The 21761-nt window shown below is 31.1% G+C and overlaps 2 protein-coding genes across 3 annotated transcripts in view; one reads left to right on the top strand and one right to left on the bottom strand.

Annotated features, from left to right (window-relative positions):
• Positions 1-21761, top strand: part of LOC129002476 (uncharacterized) — a 200776-nt gene that overhangs the window by 55340 nt on the left and 123675 nt on the right. The window contains exon 1 of one of the 2 annotated variants that reach the window (XM_054430312.1): positions 11662-11716. The exons of the other annotated variant lie outside the window; for it this stretch is intronic. The gene's annotated coding sequence lies outside the window, so the exon portion shown is untranslated. Of the gene's footprint in view, positions 1-11661; positions 11717-21761 lie in introns of those variants that run through there. 2 annotated transcript variants of the gene reach the window in all.
• The window catches only part of LOC129003485 (arf-GAP with coiled-coil, ANK repeat and PH domain-containing protein 2), a 175975-nt gene that overhangs the window by 81190 nt on the left and 73024 nt on the right, over positions 1-21761 (bottom strand). The window lies entirely within an intron of this gene.

The following is a 21761-nucleotide window of genomic DNA, read 5'->3' as shown; positions in this document are numbered from 1 at the left end:
GGAAATAATAGATGTTATTTTCGTCACTTTACATGAACTGATGCAATGTGATAATGCAATAAACTGGTAATATTATAATTGGATCATTTTGATGATTCGCTTGTATGTTGTATTCATTACGTTATATAGGATAGTAGAAGAGTAAAATATGTAAATTAGACATTTGATCATGCAATACAGTTTTATGTTAGTTTATGAGTAAAATTGTAAAAAAACTTGAAACGTGAATGCCACAAACACAGGGAAACGCCGTGTTATTTTCTATGTCAGAGCATCAGCAATCAATGAGTGGAGTGATGTTTGTTTGTACGTGTCGCGTTTCAACACATAAAAGTGTCGCGATTGGAAGGTTTGGCGTAATAACTATATTTAAGTGAAAAACGCGTGTATAGAAATCATACAGCATTTGTTGTGTAAAACCCTGTTCATTTTATCAAAACAACATCATGCTGAAAACTCTAAATTACTGTACAACGATTGAAAAGTAAGTTTTGAGAATTGTAAACTATTTTAAATAAAATCACGTGTAAATTTGGAGTTTATGCATTCGCTAACTTGGTTTACTTTCTGATTATCTTATTCAGTCTTGCACACGAAAAACATAATTAACATGACAGATTCTTACATATTTTTATTACAGCTTGAACCTATGACATGCAATTCTTTTACCCAGTGGTGGTGTCATATGAATCTAAAAATGCTTATTTTTAGACTCATGTTTTCTTGTGTGTGTTTCTTCTATGTGATATAAAAAATGTAATCATTTGCAAAAGGAAAAATCTGTAGATTAAATTGGATAGAGTATTTAAGTAAATTTAGATTCAAGTTAATTGAAAACGGTAAGGGTTCCCTTACCTACCGAAAAGAGTTAGGTAAATCACTTAGCATAGAACAAGTACATTTAATATAACTAAAATACAATTATTGTTCTACAAATAAACTGGTTTTATGTGTAACCCTAGGAGTATTTTATTCAAAAATAATTCCCTTTTAATTAATTTAATATCCGTCTTCATCCTAACCTGTCTAGGAACAATTATTTAGCTTTTTTTTAGTTTGGAGGCCTACATGATAAATAAAAAGATCGAACGAACGAGATTTTTTTTAAATCTTTAGGTGTAGGCGAAGAACAAAAGTAAAGTTTTCAAAGTAGATTGTTTTTATTTTGGAAGCATTTTTGAAAACTTTTTGTAAGCTAGGTATAAAAAAATAGGTAAAAAGGCTATCTATAGATTAGGTTCCTTACATTGAAATATCCTAATTACATAGTTCAGTTCCTCAGGTATTCTAATTTAAGTTTATAAATCAAAGTTCCAAGCAAGCGTAATTATGTTACCAGATTGAACATATTGAAGGTGGAAATAATTTTGAAGGTGAAATACTAGACCCGACCATCATGGATCATTTTTAATTAATGATCTTGGCTTAGTTGGAATCTGTTCTTAGTCAGTGCAACGCTTCCCAGCTAATTCTAAACTTAATCCCAATTCATTAAATTTATTTAAGTTCACAAACATTTAATGCAGCTCGAGGTAGAGTATAGAGTGTCATAAGGTTATTTGAGTAATGTTATCAAAGAATTTGAGAAACAAGGATATCAATTAAATGGAAAGTGTAAACTAAGGAGCAAACGCAGGTATCTCCCAGGATGAACTGGGGGCTTTGAGTTATTGGATTGGTCCCAGATCCCTAACGTAACTCTCCCTATTTTATAGATATCCTGAGGGAATATATATCCAGATTTTTCAGGGAACCAATCCAGCTACGTGCACTTTATCACCTACATCACTTAGTGAACATTTCAACGACGTTGGTAGGTATAAATCATGATATTGTCATGACTATTAACCACTCTGATATATTTTTGTGTTACAAAATTGGCAATGTTTTAAAAATTAATTATATCTTAGTCAAACTTTTAGAAACGCATCTCTTTCTTTGTAAACAAAATCAATTTTCCTACTGATAAAATGATTTGTTTGTAATTTCTTTGTAAAAAGATTAATGCCTTATTACTGTAAACAGTCACTATGCAATACATGTGTTGCTTAATGATTTGTCTGTAACATTTGTAATTATACAGTTATCCGAGGTTTTGAAAATGGAACTAATTCCCCCTGCGTCATTTGTGATTTGACTTACATATTATAAACGTTATTTAAAACGGTAAGGACACCGAAGCTTTTTATTTTGAAGGGAAATTGGATTTTTTTCGTAATTAATAAAAACAAAAACAATTAAAATAAATAGTAAATAGATAGTAAATAGTAAATAAATAGTATTAAAAAAATAGTAAGATTTAAACAACTTAACTTGCAAAAAACAACTCCTCGTTTTCGGAGACCATTCAACAAACTAAACTAAAAGTGATTAAATTAATATAAATAATTTGAAGTTATGATTTAGCCTCACGATTTGTGATTTATTATCTTATAAAAATAATGTCACAAGTTAAGAAAAATATTATAAACATAAATTTTGAAAAAAAAAATAATAGAATGTGTGGAAATTTAAAAAGGTATAAAATATCCGGTGTGAAGACAAATTCCCTGTACAATATTTTACTCAAGGCTCTGTAGTTGATAAAAAACGAACAAGGGTTTTTGAAATCGGCCCATAAATTTAACGTCAAGATATGTTGTGCATCTTAGAATTCAACAATATATCACATACTAAGCCCTATTCTTAATATTTTGTAGTTTGTTAAATATTACCTTGAAGAAGCTAGTTCTTCGATTATTTTAACATAGTTTCTTTTTTACACTGTAGATTTCCTCGTGTCCAAGTTTGCACCAAACCATTCTTGTGGCACATTTAACTATCGTTATCTTTTTGTTTAGTGCATTATAAGGCTTGTTAGTTTATACTATCACCTTGTTTTAAATTTTAGTATTGTACTAGTTAGTCTGTATTGAATATGTATAAACACCAAGTTAATAGTTAGGCTTAGACATATTTTATTCATAAATAAGATACGTGTAAAATGGACACTGAAATTCTCAAAGAGCGTTCAAAAGCATTACAAATATGGATTATTAAAAAAGATATTAATTAGTCAGCCTATTAAATCTATAAAAGATTAATACGTATATATAATGTCACGTTTAATGCAATCAGGCATACAGGAACTCCTGGACACGATAAAGACCCCCTCCTTCCTTTAGATATTTTCAAAGCTATTTTTCTAAACGCTTTTTAGACATGAATGCGATTGATTGTTTGATATAGAGTTATTTAAATAAAATATACGAACAATTTTGTTCTAGGGCGCAATTTTTTGTATTAGATACAGTATAATTTACATATGAAAATACGAGCTTTAAACAAGAAAAAAATCGTAGGATATTTTGCTATTACTTTTTCATAAGATCTCATTTATACATAAAAGCTGTTATTCATAGAGAACAGCTTATCGCTAGAACAGCTACTTATCATATTAGTAGAGGTAGGTAAATTTCACAACTGGATATAATTTTTGTGAACATCATGTGCAGACATTTCCAGGGAGGACATTGAAAGGACACGTCGCACGAAGATATTGAAGACATGTCTCAGATATATCGAGATAGTATTGCAGACTTTCGTCAAAACATGAATCCTTACATTTTACGGAAATATGAATGCAAATAATTTGAATTAGAAAGTTTGTTCAACAGCATTTTACCTACCTGATCCACTGCCCTTATATAAATTTCAATAGTAACAAAGGTACGTGAAAATAACCGAATGCAAAAAAGATATTATTTACATAAAAACATTTAAAATAAGTAATAAATTGACTGCTAAAGCGTATGATCCTGGAATACAAGTTTATATATTTAGAGCGGCAAATATTTGTTACAGGTCTTTGCGGTTAGTAACATCTTGCTATTTATAAATTGGCAGTAGAAACATATGAAAACATACTGGTCAGTAAAAGCTATAGTGCAATGACTAGTTGACTACAAAGAGGAAAAAACTTAAAATGAAATATTCATTGAGGAAGTATCTGCCCGCACTTATATAAAACATTATATGAAACATGGATGCTACTCCAGCCCAATATTCCGCTTTTAATCCTTGCAAACAGCACAAAAGTACAGGTCAAAAATGTTTGCATCGATCTACAGTTTTTATCAAATATTTTAAGCAAGTATTTGCTTACATAAATCGTAATCCAAATATTGAAATATGTAATTAAATTTTCAATTTTTCAAGTAGCCTTACTGTATTTCTGTCTATTGTAAATCTGTGTAACTACGATATAGTTTAACTATATGCCCTTAACATAAAAAAAACAATAAAACTATATCCACTATCAAGTCTTGTTTCTCCTATTAATAACAAGATAGAGGTTACAAGTACGCAAATTATGGGATAAAATGTAGGAAGCAAAAAAATGGATTCAAGAACCACCAGCTAATACCAGCTAGAAGTACCAGCTAATACGCGGTGAAATACATATGCTAATTACTTATAAAGTACGAGATAAAGTATTAGGATTTATCAAAACATTGCTCATGACACTAAAATCATAATTATCAATTTATCATTGTCAATGAAGATGGGGACGTAAATGCGTATTCCAACCCAAATATTAGTAAAGGATGAGTGTGGAATGGTGTTAGGTAATCTGTATATCTTTATTACCGACGATCAGCTGTTACATTCATTTAAAGCCCAATAATTAGGGACAGTTGGGTTCAGTTTCGAACAATCGAAAAGCTACTGACTTTTATCAGTACATTTTGAACATTTTGATTGTTAGGCGAGCACTATAACCCTTCAGGTACCCGATATGAATGTTACGGTATGATAATAAAAATTTTTTAAGCATGGCTAATAAATGATATTATCTCTGAGCGCAGTCCTCACTATCCATCACGCTATAATTATGAGTTCTACGTATAAGTATAACAGGTAAAAAAACACATAAACTTGAACTGAAACACATGGCCCTGACAGTAGTTGTGCCTTCAGAGCTATAAACTCGTCAAACCATTTTCTTTGCTTCGCACGTTGAGCCATATAATATTTTATAACAGTTTTATGTCAATCTGGAGGGATTCCATAAAATCTTGTATCTCTACTTTATTTGTTTAATGTTTGTAAATATCATTAAGTTTCCACAACGCCCTATAACTATTATCCAATATTTCCTCATGTTCACGGTAAAAATTGCGTTTTATGAGTTCTTTTTGCAGGACAATTAATTTAATTATTTTAAAATTAGTAGATTTTACAACAAGATTATTTAAAAATACTGATACAAAGACGTCGATATCAAAACTAGAATATGTTTAGAATAGTTCTTAGTTATTCGATTTCTTTTGTGGGGCTACCAGTTAATTGGGTCAAATAATGTTGAAATGGAAAGACAGACATACATAATCTCTTTATCATAGAAAGTTTCATTATACTTTATTACTGATATAAAATTAATTTGATTATCACAAACGTTCAAAACTTATGATAAAAAATGGGTACTCTCATAAAACAATTATTGGAAAGATATTGTTTAACGTATTCCTATGTCTGAATAGAATCAACATGTCCGGGATCTCATATTGTATGTTTGGAGTTAAATGAAATATTATTTGTATAGTTCAAATCAAGATTTTACCTTAAATTACCTTATTTAAAAAATATTGGTAAGTTTCGGTATTCAAACTCAAATCAAATTCAATTTAAATAGCTGAAAATAATGTGAATACTATTTTATCTTTCATTGTTTTTTTATTTAATTAAATTTGAGAACAGTTTTTAAAAATAATTTAACTAATTTTCTAAAACAACTTAAATAAACTAAAATATAAAATGTGGGTTCAAGAAAAGAGCACTCATATGAGGGTTGACGTTAAACTATGTTCGGTTTGAGTGAAAATGTTGTATATTTAGATAGACTGTTTACTTTAGAATCCATAGTCAATAGTAAGATATTACTTTGAATTTAAAAGAACATTTATCTTAGGGGAAATGCAGTACTTAGCGTTATAACTAAGGTGAAGGAGCTACACTTTAAAAACATTTAAAACGTTAATTCATAAAAAATATTTTTTTAATAATTTTCTGCAACGAAAAACGATCGAGCTTTACTAACTCACAACCAATTATTAGTACAAGAGAATATTTTATTTATTTACGGGAGTAGTGTCTAAAATGTACAGTTGTTTGATACAGTATGTTGTATTCTTATGTTACATAATTTGTATGGCTTTTGCCAACGACTTTCTCCAACACAGAAAATGTTTTCCTTACCAGGAAAATCCATTTTATACCCTACTTTTTTCTTTTAACAACAAATGTTATTACTCTTCCACTAACTACAATTAAAACAAAGTTATAGCAGTACAATGGTGAAAACAATAAACTATATATATATATATATTTTTTTTTTTTTTAGAAAGGAGATTTCAAGTTAAGATGTTAGTAAACTTCACTAAGGTATGATAACGTCATGTTATCGGAATATTTTTGACGTCTCACTAAGTTAAGGAAGCTGCGAGTTACCAGCCTAGATACCCCAGTCCGTGGCTATAGTTGTATCAGACAGTTGAGCACATCGATTCCTCCCAGCAATATTGCCAGGACATTTGTTACGAGAGTTATTTAATAAACCATTATATGTACCATTTAAAAATAGCTTGTAAATTACAGTAGAAAATTTACCTTGTTGATTAATAAAGAATATAAGATGTAAGTATTATTTTAGGATATTTAATTTTAACTTGAAAATTGTTGTTACTATAGGACCATTTCAATTACAGTATTTCCTATAGTACATATTCAGAATAGGATGTAGTAGTTTGCGAAGAAGCTTAAAATTAAAAGTTTGAAGCTCCATTAAATATTTGTAAATGTTCCCTACTAATACAATTTTGATTGCTAAATATGAATTCTTAGATACATACTAATATTTTAATCATTTAATTTATTTTTTATTAATTATTTCCCCACTAATAACTATACCAGCTCAGCTATCTTATAAAATATCTGGTTGAAATATATTTGTCATTAGATATAAACTAACGAAAACAAGTCAAGTGTAAGAGATTTTGCATAAGGCACATCAACGCTTAAATCTAATTGCATCTATTAATTAAAATGAGATCGATCAATTAATTAATAAAGAATTTAATAATTTGAATAAATCGATTAGATTTAGAGATATAACTTTGTAAGGTATATGCACTTAAATTTGTTAAAAGATATGTCAAAAATTTTAATTATAAATTATTTATGTTAAAATAAAAATATTTCTTTTAAATACTTAAATATAATTGTGTAAGTCCTAAAGCCAATAGTAATCTAATATTTTTCTAGTGCAAACTTTCACAAGGACACATATTAGAGCAAAGTATTGCTTGGACAATGGAGTAAAGTCTATTTAGTTGAAAGTCAGCTCTGAACTTATAATCCAAGTTGTCTCTTCTTTCAGTTTTTAATTTTTCATATTTGAATTTCTTTTCAGAGTAGCAAATGGTTTCCTCGAATATTGCAATGTAGTGCATTCATCGGGATTGTCTGTTTTTTTTCCTTTAGATTTTTTATTTTGTCAATATTAATAAAAGAATGATAAATGATATAATTAATTACGAGACAAATATTATTATAAAAATGCAAGATTTATTAAGGTATAAGAAACAAGAAAATGTGTTGTATAAGGTTTTTTCAAGGCCACTCAAAAAGCAGCCATATTTGAGATGATTACAGCATTGAAGATGGCACTTTTCAACACTTTTTATTAAACTTACCCACGGGTTTTACTTTGCAGTAGTAAAGAACTTCAACATTATTAGTGTAAGATAAGTTTGCAAACCCGAAGGTAGTAAGTGTGAACACAAATTAGCAACTTTATACGTACAGGTACAGTATTGTGTTGGATCAGCTATTACACTGTAGTTTACTGTAGTTTTACATTTTTTGCCGTTATTTTGAAACAAAACATAAAAAAAACTCTGTCTTTGCGTTATTAATATGTGTACCAAATTTTAATGCTCTATAGAAAAATCATTAAGATATAGAAAATTATTCCGTTAAAAACTAAATTGGTGGCTACACTCTGCACAGGTAACTTATGAGTTTTAGATATTGTTAACGTTATATTTTATTTAGCCCTTGTTCCAGGATTGATACCTGAAAAGGTCGGTAGCGTGTTTAGTGACACTCTGTATATAGTGATAATTTTTGTTAATACTTAAATATATTTTTGGCATTAAATATCATTGATACCCCATATAGTTAGACTTACTTTTCATAATTTTAAAAGCACAAACGTTATAAGCCAAAGTAAATTAATACCGTTATCACATAGAGATGCTAGTATCCTGAGTGTGCAATAGAGCAATGTTCAGCTAATTGCAAATCCCCCCAGGTTATACAAACATACAGCTCAAGTGTTATCTAATTCTCGCTGCTGGAATTTAGGAATCTATTGAAGTAGTTGTTGGTATACAGTAATAAACATGGATATCGAATCCTGCACGATTATTGTTTTTTTTTCATAGAGCTGGTTTTTTACATTATAATATGAATTAATAGAAATATAACTTCTACTTTACAATATTCTTTGTATAAATCTAGTAATGTAGTTCCTACCAATATCTTTACGCGTTTAATGAAACTTTAAATTACGTCCGAGTAAGTACACAAGGTCCCAGATCTTAGCAAAATCTCTTACTGTGGTTAATGTAGCTTGTTTCTTATTCTAAGATCGCGATTCCTTTGCCGAACAAATTAATTGGTTTCTGTGGTTAAAAACGTTTATAGGATTTGTACAAACACTGTCAACATGCAAAACTTCTTCCTAAATATAACAGAGTTAATGCAATCAGTGGTTTGATAATTGTTTAGGGACGATTTATCATTCGATTCCAATAAACGCTATTTAATTGTTTCCTTACAAAATTGGTAAAATACAAAATACATTCAATCATATAGTTTTACATTTGTATGTAGGTGATTACAAAACCAACATTATCTTTTGGCAAATTTGACAAATCTAATATTAAAAGACAACAAAACTGTAACCTACGAAATGGTTTGGCCGGAATGAAAGTAGTTCAAAAATAGATTTCTTATAAACTGAATTAATTTACTTAGTAGCTTAACTGAGAACAGTAATTAATTGTATAAATGTGGTCCAGGGGTTAAAAAACAAAGAGTTAACGTACATTGCTAAGTTTTATTTTTTCGATAACTTAATTTAAACCATGAAATGTAATGCTAATTGATCTGTTAAATTCTAAGGCAATTTCGAATGTAGTTTAGTTGTAACGCTTGTTATAGACCTAATCATTATTCCATCACATCACCTGGGTAAGGAAGTAAAATATCCTTAGTTTTTCTTTTATTTTGTTAACCCATTAAACCAAAATATGAATGGAATATGGACTTAATCACAGAAAACCTAAGAATTTCACGTTGTTTTTTATGTAATGAGTCCTAAGAACTTATAATGAATTGTCCGTGCCATATTCCTTGACAGCTGGAGGTAAAAAGATATGTTTCGTCATCATTTGGAATGCAATTTGTCATAATCAACAGTAATATGTCACTCATTACAACTTAAATAATTTATTTGTAATGTATACGTAAGATTCTTCCATTGATAAATAGTCCAAAACCCCTGCAAATAAATAATGGTCTGGACAACTTGGCCATTGATACTTTAATACTTTAAATCACATGGTAGGTTAAGATCAGAGCGTAGTTGAGAGGCATTGGTGTCTATAATCCGGCATTGGCGTCTATAATCCGGCATTGGCGTCTATAATCCGGCATTACCCTAAACATTGTACAAGGGCTTTGAAACTATCAACACTGGGCTAGGTGCAAATTAATGAAAACGCTTCCTAATAGAGCATTAGTATCCCAGCCACAGCAAACATGTACAGACTAAGCGAATTCCATTTGCCTAATTGTATTTTATATATTATATCCCCAAAAACTTCATATTTATTCCCTATTTAAATAACACTAAATTAAAGAGTAGCCTACTTAGGTTGGCTGCTACTGGGGAGGGAAAGAGTATATTTTTAAATAAAATGTAAATGATAAAGTCAATAAATTTTCCAAAATTTGATCAAAATACGTTCATAAACCATCGAAGTACAACAGTTAACTTATATGGACTAACATCAACATTTTAAGTTTAGAGTTTTTTCCTCAACTATTAAGCGCATAACAACGCTTTTTGATGAGTGAAGAATGGTTTGAGATGATCTGTGTAACTTTGTTCCTGTCTAAGATCAACCTTTTCCTTAGCCAGGATAATTTATTTAACTGGACAGCTGGGGCCAGTTACGAAAAATCATAAGCTTATGACTTTTCTCAGGATCGAACCGGTGACCTTTAGATTGAGCACTCGCTATCCAGCCAGTTTGGCCAGCTTTCGATTCATATAAAAAAAACTGGACTTAAGGAGTCAACTCGTAGGTTAAATAAGTATCAGAACCACAAAACCAAGTTTTGTTTCCATTAAGAAGTATAAGAATACATTAATTAAAGGGTGACCTACAGACAAAAATACACACCATATCGGCAACTTATAAATTGTGAAAATAACATCCTACAACAAGATATTGTTACGAGTACCAGTAGTGTTGAAAACAAGAGACTCCTCGACCTCATAATATTTTATGAAGAGTAATGGGAATCCCAAAGTTCTTTTCCACACCAAACTTATTTTCTTGGACCGTATCTTGGGTTCAATTATAGAAGTTTATGATAAGTTTTTTTGTTGGAAAATTAATTTGAACGAAAAAAAACCAACCATGATTACACTGAAAAACTAATAAATGGATAGTGTTTTGAAAATAAATTAGTGGTTATTTTTCAATAATCTAATAATTTACTTGAGCCATTTATTACGATTTTATCAGACTGGATCGTAAAATACGATTAAATTAGATTTTAAACATTTTGTATTAATTAGCCTAAAGCAGTATGAAACATTAACACGTGTTTCCTATTGGAAAAATATAAGTCGAAACCCCTTACCAGGTTGCTTAGTACTGATTTAAATATATAAACGGTATGATATGAAAATAATTGATAGTTGGTGGTCCATAATGGTTCATTGATGGTTGGTATCGCGAAGTACTGAGGTAGCGACGTGTTGAGTTAAAATCCCGATGCCTCTTAAAATTTAACAGGACAGTTCATTTCTGAGCCGTACCATTCACCCCTGCTTTGTCTGGTGTGTTCTTGCGTTCATGACTTTTACACCTTGTGGATGGCCAATTTCGTGATTTAAAGATGACCCCAACCTCTTTGAAAAACTTACGTAAATGAACTAGTTTCAGGATATTTTATTAGGTTATCAGGATTATAGAGTCTTATTAAAAGATGAATAGTTCGACAATTATTTTATGAAGATTCTGGCATTAAAGGGAAACAATATCTCTGACTACTTGTTCTCAGGCCTATCATATTATCAAACGTCTAAAGGAAAGGTCTCGATGTCAACTTTAGTTACCTAGCGATTCAAGCCGATCGAATTGATAACATTTTTACAGTTTTTCTGAGGTTAAAAGATATTATTCTCCTTTAAGTCAAACACATATTTGACTAAACTGATTTACGATATATAGTTTTACATTTCATAGATAAACGACTAGCAAATTGTAAAATTTGTGATGTGTTCAATCCCGTACAAATACTTACACGTGTTCTATTTTCAGATATCACAGTCGATGTTGAGACTCGACAAAACACTTTAGAAATATCGACACCGGTAAGTACAGTGTTAAATAAGTATTTTAAAATAAATTCATTATTAAAACATGAAGTCGCATATAAGTGAGATTAAATAGATACGTTCAAGAAAATAGGAATATTATTTGTTGTTCAAGGTTGATTGTTGCCTTGATGGATTTGTGTTTTTAAAATAATCACTTTTACCTAACCCGCCATGTTAAACTTCCCTATCCCAAGCGTGATGTATACAACTTCCTTACTTCTCGAGTGATGTAAAGTTGAAAAAAACTCACTCGGTGATGTAATGAAACCCATTTAAATAACATTGAGTGGATAACTTAAAAAATATACCTCTATGGAGCCAACGACGTTCAACGCTAGAAATCAGCTGTGTGTTTGAATTTTATTGTTATGCTTTGAAGAATTTTCCTAACCTAGCTTTTGTTTGTAAATGAACTTACTGTTAGAAGATGAGTGAAATTGATAATGAAGCATATTGCTCGTAACCTCCTGAATATTGTCGGGTCAGGTAAAATCTTGTACGTTACACGTTACGCAAGAGCGTGTTTACATCACTTCGGTGATTTATGCAACTCGCCTTCGCTCGTTGCACAACATTCACCTACGTGATGTAAAAACGCTCTTACTACACTTGTAATGTAAATAGCTATTACATCACTGAACGTTAAAACACATGGTTGGCAATGTTTTGATCGTGGAATCTAATCCTCAGGTTCTTACGAACCTTCATGACAAGATTACAACACAAACTGGATAACGCTACAAAATACAATAGCTGTAAAGAGTCAGTTTGCAGAGCAGTGAAACTAAAAAGAATAAAGTCGAAAAAGAAACTAAGTTTTTACGCCTGACACAACTGTACACCTCAACTCTTTAAAATTAAGGGGTTTTTCATTTATTTTTATTTTTATATGATTGAGTTTACTGGAATACTCGGTGTGTGTAATAATCTAATCACAGGAATAAAACAACCGGTATTATCAAAAATACAAGTTCAATAAAGTGGACTTTAAATATTACAAGCTATGCGATTTATAACTTAACATGAGATAATCAAGATTAAAAAACAATAAAGGTATAATCAGGATTGGTAATATCTGCATTTGAAGACTACAATAAGTTGTAAATCAATCTAGCATTTCAAACATTAACCCTCAGTAATCAATTTGTTCAATAACTGTGCAACAGTTAAATAATCAATTAATTAAAAATTAGTTTGTGTTTCATTATAAACTCAGATAGTGACAAATCACAGATATCGCTCGACTCAGTAGTCTGTTAGCTTGAGGCAGTTATCTAATTGGTTGTGCAACATTACCTTGGTAAACCAAGTATTGATTCAATTAAATAATTGAGCCTACAGCATTTCGTGTGTCATGTCTGTTTCCTCTTTTTTCTGACAATATAATATATTGATGTTTTGAATCAATAATCATTTCCCCATAAAATAATAACAAGTTACACAATGAAAAAATAACAAATCGTTGTTTAACTATTTTTTAAGTTTACAGATTGATTGTAACCGATTTGAACGCAGTGGAAAAAAACTATAAAACATTGATGTACGAGTACTGCACCACTTAACTGTGCCACCATTGGTATGACTAGAAACTACCTATTATATGTAGAGAAGACATTAAACTCAGAACTTGAAATATTTTTTATGACGTATATACTGTTTTAATGACCGTCATTTTCAAATATGGCAGCAATGAAATTAAATTTGTTATGGAACACATTGACTGTTTTTTAGTTTACTTTTTCAACACTATTGGGAATTTCTCGGGGGTCTTTAAAGAGAAAAGAACCGTACTGATTGTCCTTAAATATTTAAGGGTAACAAAACGAAATTCGAATATCTTAACAAATGGCAGGCCTATTCGTAAACTTAAAAAATACTGGACTCTATTTGTTTATATATAATAATTTGTTCTCCTTTGTATCTATATTCATATACAAACCAATCTGATAACATGTTACCTCTCCCAAGAGGCCATCTTGAGTTTGAAGAGTTTTCTCTTTGAATGATCTCTTCAGGCTAGGTCTTTGAGCTTTTCAATCTCAGACCCAGGTTAATTCTGGCTAAAACACCCTTTGACTCCCCTCAACTCTCTCCTATTTATTTTGGTGGTGATTCTCACGTGTAGTGCATGCATCCTGTAGTAAAACTCTATGAGTAACGTAAAATATAGTCGAAGTGATATGACGATATTCATTTTGGTAGTAATATTAATTTGAAAAAAAAAACACTTTAACATATATTAGTTACGCGGGCACGTGCTCAAATTACGGATTAAAGAGAGAGGTATTAAAGACGTTATAGTTTTCAATAGGCGATCTTATCAGTTAGATTTATTTAAAAAGTTTGTCTTTTGAACATAAATCAGCAACTTCAGCATACTGCCTTGGTGGCTAAATTCAACTACATTTTGATCCTTGAAAGGTGAGATCTCCAAATCTATCAACAGCTAATAAGATAATAAGAAAAGCTCACTCATTGATTTTGTAATGTCCACACGAATACTCATACACGCATACATACGCGCTCTCTCTCTCTCTCTCTCTCTCTCATATACACACACACATAGTATTACGTAAACTGCCATTTCCATCTGTGTTAACGGTGTAAACGACAGTCTGTTGTTTTGGAACATGTTGAACAAACAGCTGACCAAACAAGCAGGTTTCTGTTTTGTGTTGTAAACTGTTATAAACATCTTTGCTGCATGTTTTTCTCCAGATCTTACTCAGCGTTTTGTTTTGGAAACGTTAGACGATGAATACAGGTTCTATTTTGTTAGAGCTTTGAACCAATAGTCAATGGTTACAGTTTAAACGGTTCTGAAGCTTATGATTCAGTTTGAAAATCGGAGCAGACCAATTGAAATTCGCTTTGTCTACTGGTTTGCTGCAGCAGGGGGTATTATTAATAGCGTATAGTCTTGTATTTTTCCGTGTTTGCTCGGCTCCACCTTAGAAAATCATAACATGTACGAAAACAACATTTGAAAAGATACGAATACATTAGATGAGGATCTTATGAATTAATATTTATAACAAACACGGCCACTAAGAATTCCTATGTGTAGGCAACTAAACACTTTGGTAAATAAGTTGCAATAATATTAATCAGATTAATTTGCCTTAATCAAATCAGCGGACGAAGCTATCAAAGTGAGAGACATAGACAGTTGACGTCCTCAACTACTGCCGATTCTTTTAAAAATTACTATTTTACCAGCTAAAACATTTATAATTTATCAGCTGTATTCACTGCAGCACTTAAACATACACAATCTTGGGATTAATGATATATGATTTGCAAAAGAAAATATGGGGTCGAGGAAAACTAAATTCCTATCTCCTAATATGCAGCCTTCTGATACCCAATCACCCTTGGGGAGATTCACTTCACGGAATACAAAATCACTCCACAAACAAACAATATTAATTGATACTAACACACAATTAATTATTCTGTATTGTTATTCAGTGTATTAAAAGTTCCCGGAACAGTTCAACAATGTTTAATCCTAATATAAACACCATTTTTAATAATAAGCATTTAAGCAAATTATTGGTTTTTTAACCAATTTAACATTTACTTACATAACAAAACAAAAACATTTTTAAGTTAATTAAAACAAGCCTATTTGACATGGACTAAACATTTGTAAAAACACACACAAAATTAATTTTATGATAATGCCACTAATGAATAAAACGTGTAGTGCCGTAATAATACTAAAACGTAAATTATGACGCTACTACCGGTGTTCTGGGTTCATATTCTGTTGTTGTATACACATTTTTTTTATTCGTATTCTCTAAACATGTTTAAAACAAACACGAATAAAGTATTGCACAATAGTAATTTTCTCTAAGAAACATAAGCAAATTGAGTAAATTAGTTTAAATTAATTGCTTTTAAATTAGGCCTATAGCGTTTGTTACGGGCTATTTGTAATTGAATAATTGAATCGGAATTTAATTACACTAAAAGTTCTTTGATTTTTGAAACCTCTTCTGGAACAGAGCTGTGCTTCGTACATTTACAAAGCAAAAACGAATTCGTTAACCTTTACTTAATCTACTATTACTTTACGACGCAAAAAATCTAAAATTTATTATTTTACCCATCTTACGGACTAACATACGGCTAAACAAACCGTGCATCCAACAGAGTAATGTTGACCATGGTAATTGGAATTGAGTGAGTAGAATTTAGTTTTGTTACTGTTTGCTCATTGGATAATTATTATACAATTCGCACTAATTGACTATTTAAAATGGACCATTTTATTGAATTATCTGTGCACCTGAAATAGATTTACTTTTGAAATTATATTGAAATGTAATTACACATTACTCAAAATGCAACCATAAGCTATCCATTAATCAAACTATAAATCTAAGTCAGGAATTGTGTTTTAAACTGATAAAGCTTAAAAACTTAATTCACAACTCATCTTAACTTGTCAAGATAACAGATAGGGACATTTATTTTACCACGCTCAATATACAGGGTGTTTTTTTAAAAACTTGCATCTTTATTTATGTGAAAACCGCAATAGATAGAAATATGCAGTTTGCGGAAATCATCTATTGACGTAGGGGGACCAATTGTTTTGAATTCAACGTTACATTCACATTCCCCCCCTTTCCCCCCCTGCCACCAACTTATTTTTTTGAAATAGCAAGGTACCCCTTGTGACATATCAAATAAAAGAGCATAAAAAAAGAAAATGTTTGATGAAAAAAAATTGAAAATCGGTTCATAAATTTGTGAGATATTCCCCCCTCACCCCCCCGGAACTTATTTTTTTTTTTAATAGCAAAGTACCCCTTGTGACATATCAAATGAAAGAGCATGAAAAAAGAAAATTTTTTGTGAAAAAAAAATTAAAATCGGCTCATGAATTTGTGAGATAATCACCCCCCTTTTCCCCTACCCATAACTTGTTTTTTAATAGCAAGGTACCCGCCCTTGTGACATATCAAATGAAAAATAGATTTCGCCAAAATTTTTCTTTTTTCATGCTCTTTCATTTGATATGTCACAAGGGGTACTTTGCTATTAAAAAAAATTAAGTTCCGGGGGGGTGAGGGGGGAAATATCTCACAAATTTATGAACCGATTTTCAATTTTTTTTCATCAAAAATTTTCTTTTTTCATGCTCTTTTATTTGATATGTCACAAGGGGTACCTTGCTATTTAAAGAAATTAAGTTGGGGGCAGGGGGGAAAAGGGGGGAATGTGAATGTAACATTGAATTCAAAACAATTGGTCCCCCTACGTCAATAGATGATTCCCGCAAACTGCATATTTCTATCTATTGCGGTTTTTACATAAATAAAGATGCAAGTTTTTAAAAAAACACCCTGTAGAACTCTACACTATTATAATAATTTACATGTTCAGATTGTCATTAGATAATATCAACTACTATTTCCAACTATAGATGGGTAACCGTTTGATATTCAGACTTGTGCTTCACTCAGGGGCTTTGAAAAAGAGATTGATCCTCATTGCAACAAATTAAAAACCAGACATTGATCAGTTTGTATTTTATGTTTCTCAAATCCAATCGATGTTACACAGTGATGAAATTGATTTAAGGAAGAGATAAATTATTCACTTTAAATATCGTAGGTAGGCTTATATTCCTATTTTAAAATATGAAACATATTTTGAGGTCTTTTTATCTTATGTATATGAGTGTTGATGTCGAGTAAAGAGTTTCTGATATTTTTGTGGTTATTGACGACACTGGTGGAATTGTGGAGGTCACGAATTGTGGATATTTATAGGCATACACTGTGGATGCGATACTTCCTGGTGTGGATTAACGTCCGCACTAGTGAGTACTACGACTATTCGCAGTACTATCCTGATAATTAGACCAATTCGTATATACCAAGGCAAAATGTGGTTCGGATTCCACTATAAACTGTAGGTCCCTTAGTCGCCGTTAGCTGTATGGGCTATTAATTAACAGCTGTGTCTAAGGAATGTCGGCCTTAGTCACTAACAAGACTACAAGATCGTGCCACTCATCCTACACTCATCTCTATTCATACTTGGCTTAAAATGCCTACTTTGTATGGTCACCATTTAATAAGAAAGTATAAAAGTATAAAGTATAAAGTATAAAGAACACTCTTTGGTTGCATTAGCAGAGGATAAACAATAATTTCCAAATTAAGTTTAAAATTTGGTTAAAAGAAATCTTCTGCAAAACGAACGGAATCCTTCGATCCCTTAAAACTACTATGTATTATTTAATTGGTAGTAGTAATGTTGTAATTGATTTTCACAATAGACTAAAATAGTTGGAAATACATTTTTCCAACTAAATCAATGCAGTACAAATACAGTACAGTATAAATTTACAATCCTTTTAGCTCTGTATAAATATTTTACACAGTCAACAAACGAGAATGTAACTGTATACACTGACTACTGAATGTTCAACACGGGGTAAGATAAAAGGAACGGGAAAATCCCAACGTTATTTAATTTGCGTTCAATCTGATGCAGCAAACAAGCCGAGAACGCCAGTTGGATGTTTAAACTGCGCTTAACTCAACTCACAAAACAGGTGTTGTTTATGGTTGTTTAACATTAGCCAGCAGCTGAGGGCTGAGACTGGCGCTTTTAATAGACGCGTTGTTATGTGGAATGTCGATAAGATGGAGAAGTGTTTACAGTGCTGTAACTGACATTCATTCCTTACTCTACTGACCTACTTCTGGAAATATATTTCATTCTTGTACAAACATGTTTTCGAATTAATGCATATTTTATTGTTATTTTTGTAACCTAAATGTTGTGAACCTAGTTAAATTGTTAATGGCATGTTGTGAATGTAAGTGGTTCAAACAACTTTTACTTCCGGAGTGATTCTTGTTCTTGTACTGTGGGGGATGAAGACTCCTTTTAAGAGGCGAAACCGATAGCCAAGAAAGGACTACTAGCACCGGCAGTAACAAACTTTTAAATCGCAATTATAGTTTATAAAAAAAACTAGCTGTTACCCACGGGCTTCGCTCCGTTAATAAAACAATTGATTGGTTAAGTTAAGCTGAAAAAAGACAAAAAAGAATACAGTAATACAAACAAATAATCACACCTGATTTTAATTAGGTAATAAATTGAAAGAATAACAAACAAATAACACAGTGTTGCTACAGTGTTCCATGTGTTTTTTTTTCACAGTTGAGGTATTTTTAACATTAGTCTTTATGGAAAGTTCCCTTTAGAAAGAAATTACGACCTTAAAGGGCAATTTATGAAATAATGGATAGTTTTGCGCAAAGTTTCTCGCTATGACGAACACATTTTAAGTATATCGTTTATGGGGGTGTGACTTGTAGTTTTCTCAAAAGTTCATGGGCACTTTGGGATTTATATGTGGTTGTGATTTTAAGCAAATTTTAGAACAATACTATGGCCTATGTTTCAAATATTTTTCAGTTATTCAAGTATAATAGGTACCCTTAAAGTAGGCCTACTCAAAATATTATGCACAAAAAACTCTATATTACGAACTAATGAACTATTATTTGATAATCGTAATGTATGCTAAACTATAATATTATCATTATCTGATAATAGCAACCAGAGTATTGCATAATCATTGTTTGTATCTGCAAAAAGTAAGCTTGGTGAACCCTAAACATACGTGATTGAAAATACGTTTACTTACCTATACGAATCATCCATCAGAACAAATATGCATGTCGTCACAGGAAAATCAGCTTCCCCGAATAAAGTCACTTGACACTAACACTTCTAAGCGAATGTCTACTAAAACACACTCACAATCACTACACGATTAGAGATAGTAACACTCACTAACACTACGAGTAGTTACACGAAAATACATGGTGTCATCGTACCATTCAACAACCAACAACACAACAATAAACCAATAAGAAACTACCACATCATGCGAGTAGAAGATTTGCTAATCAGCTGAGTAGGAAAGATGTTTTTGGTTCATATACTAGCCAGCATTTGAATACGCTACATAGAACATAGTTGATTATTGTATTATACAGGGTGTCTTGTTAGTAGTTACCAAGAAAGTCTTAAGTCATTTGAGGGAAAAATCATTAAAATGTACCTGTATTTTTAGTTTTTAAAATGTGGCTATTAAATTAAATTATCGATCTAAATGACTTAAATTGTGAAATACCTCCGCTACAGCAAACCTAAGCGAATATTAATTTCTCAGATTGAATTTTTACAATAATATTTCCTTTATGGCAAATGTATTATCTATTTAAAAAACGTTATGTTTGACAAGTACCAAGGTTGTTGCCACAGGAAAGGTAGTAAAGCGTGTTTTAGTGAAATGTAAGTGCACTTAGGACATAAAGCATACATTATGCTATTTATATTGACAGATTGACCACGCCCTTAACTAATTACTCTTTCTTTTGATGTTCCAAACCAAATATTCCTGCATTTAATTTTTTACCATTAGTATACTCTAACTTTAAGTTTGAAAATGTTGTATTTTTTAGTTAATTTCCCTACAGGGAAGTAGCTATTACCGTAGGTGGCACGGTATTAACTTTATTATTACGGTATTAACCGGTATTTGGTCAATATTACCAATACACCAATAACATAAACCATTGGCCACCATTGATCAGTACACACATAAAGATTATATTGGGAAATAAATAATTCCAGTGATGGAAAATGTCCTAAACGGTCTTTAAACCACTGTAGACCCCAACTCACCATTACTCACGAATATACACCTAGCAGTACTGTATTATAAATTGGTATATTGGTTATATTGGTAAACTATCTACGACAAATTCCAAAACATTTAGACGACAAATTTAGCAACAAATCTGTACTTTCAGCTGTATTTCCTCACTTATGGGTGTTTATGAATTTTAAATTATTTATTTTTCTACTTTCAGCCACTTTTGTCTTTTCCCACAATCCCAACACACGATCTGTACTCATTCCAATCACATAAATATTGTTAACAACAACAACGGTAATGCAATAACAACAAAACAGTTCCTGGAGTGAAGTATGAAATTGCAAACACAATTCATATTTAAATACCCCAGGTCACTATGAATACAAGATAACAATATGGCTTGGATACGCAATAATTCTTGTCACATTGACTCTATAGGGAATCAACAATTCAATTATTTCAAAATAATTAAATCACATACAGGCACATTCACATTACCTTCATACATTTTAATTATCAACTTTACACTCGGCTTTGTCGAATCATTATTGACAATCATTATTGATATCGGTTTGGAACTTGGCATCTGAATTGTTTAGAATGTTTTGTTTATTTTGATGCAAAAGGTGTTCATTTTTATCTTAACAATTACTGGTTTTGTATGGGTTTATTTACTAACAATAGTCAACAAAGATAAAACTTTGACAAGCCAGTAAGTTTCCATGTCTGAAATATTTCCTCCACACTACACTGAAACCTAAGGTAAAAATTCCAAACAATTAGCCAGCCACAAAATATGATTAGCAGTCAGCTACATTTGACAAAATGATGGCTGAATTTACCATTAATTCCCTACATTAAACCTAAACGAGACCAAAACAAAGAGAAATTCTAAATCATAGAGCAATACTTTTTGTTAGCAGATTTATTTCTAAAAATTATTTTATACGATTCAATTGTAGTAATTTTAGTACAAATGTTTCGTAATTTATGCACAGGACTTTTTTATATTGTGATGGTTCTTTTCTCGTTTATCTGGTTTTGTTTATATTTTTGTTAATCGATGTTGTAAATGCAATCTAGGTTACAGTATTATTGAAATATGATTAATAATATAATTAACCACTTTTCCTACAATTAATTTAAATATTGAGTATCCAGTGAATTAAATAGGTAACTGAGTGGTTACAGTGCTCACCTAACAATCAAAAGGTCGCGGGTTCAAATGTTAAGCTGGCATTTTGAGCCAATACCGTTATCTGACCCTGGTCATTAAGGTTTAAATAAAGATTGGCCTGGCTAAAGAAAAACGTCACTCACTCAATTAATATT

This window comes from Macrosteles quadrilineatus, unplaced genomic scaffold (assembly GCF_028750875.1).
Source record: "Macrosteles quadrilineatus isolate MER2022 unplaced genomic scaffold, UCM_ALF_1.0 Scaffold_9__3_contigs__length_116548681, whole genome shotgun sequence".
NCBI classification, from domain to species: domain Eukaryota; kingdom Metazoa; phylum Arthropoda; class Insecta; order Hemiptera; family Cicadellidae; genus Macrosteles; species Macrosteles quadrilineatus.
The sequence above is the reverse complement of the archived record's forward strand: the minus strand, read 5'-3'. Positions and strand labels throughout refer to the sequence as shown.